Raw genomic sequence first — 1,075 nt, 5'->3', positions numbered from 1 at the left:
GGGGGGGGGGGGGGGGGGAAGCTGTGCTGCTGCTCCATGGGCTTGGGTGAAGGATCTGCAGCTCCTGGCTCGGCTGGGGGTGAAAAACCACCATCGGGTTTGGGTTGGAATCAAGTTTTCCCCCCACTTTTTGCCTCTAATTTGTGACGAAGCTGAAAATTAATTAAAATCCTCCCTTTTGGCTCCGTTTCTCCTGGTGTTTGTTCCGCTCCGATGCTGGGAAGGGGGTTGGGGTGGGGGGAAAGGGCTTTTTTTTTTTCTTTTTGCTGGAAAAAAGGTAAATCCCATGTGAAGAAAGGGAATGTTTCGTAACTCCCCACCGCGGGGCAGCTCCAGGCATCGGGAGGCTGGAAAACAACCTCGTCAGGCGGCGCTGAGCGTCTCCCTTCGTTAATTTTCCACTTAATTACCTGCCTGGCCTTATTACAGCCTCCCTCTAGAAGCGACGCCTTTATCTTCTCTCACCCTTTAAATCCCACGTGGGCGTCAGGGCACTTTTAGGGGAAAATCGGGGGAAAACAGGGTCCAGGGGGGGAGATTGCTTATGATTTTTGATTTTTTGATATTTATTTTCGGTTAGGATTTGCCAGAAAATCTCTCTTTTCTCCCCAAATCTCAGCGCGTTGTGGGCTTCTCCAACTGTCGCATCTCGGCTTCAGTTCCTCAGATCTTTTGCTGATTTTAGCGCTTTTCACCCCAAATAAACCACTTTTTTTTTTTCCCTACTGTGGGTAAAAGACCTTTTTTCCCCACTTTTTTCCGAGTTTCCAGCTTTTTTTTTTATATCTTTTTTTCACCTGCTGCAAGGGGGGGGAGGGAGCAAAAACCCACTTTCTCCCCATTTTTGGCTTTGATGCTCCTTGTCCAGCCTCAGTTTTCCTCCTAAAAAATGCTATTTTAGGGTTGTTGAGAGATTTTAAAGGGGGGGGTCGATTCAAACCCATGAGGAGCGAAGCAGCCGGCATCTCGTTTGCCTCTTAATTAGCTGATCCCTGAGGACGAAGCTCATTTGGGATTTAAACGAGCGGAGATTCCAGCCTTACGAGTTGGCCAAGGATTTTTTTTTTTTTGGGGG

The sequence above is a fragment of the Calidris pugnax genome, unplaced genomic scaffold (genome assembly GCF_001431845.1).
Source record: "Calidris pugnax isolate Ruff unplaced genomic scaffold, ASM143184v1 scaffold77, whole genome shotgun sequence".
Lineage (NCBI taxonomy): Eukaryota > Metazoa > Chordata > Aves > Charadriiformes > Scolopacidae > Calidris > Calidris pugnax.
The sequence above is the reverse complement of the archived record's forward strand: the minus strand, read 5'-3'. Positions refer to the sequence as shown.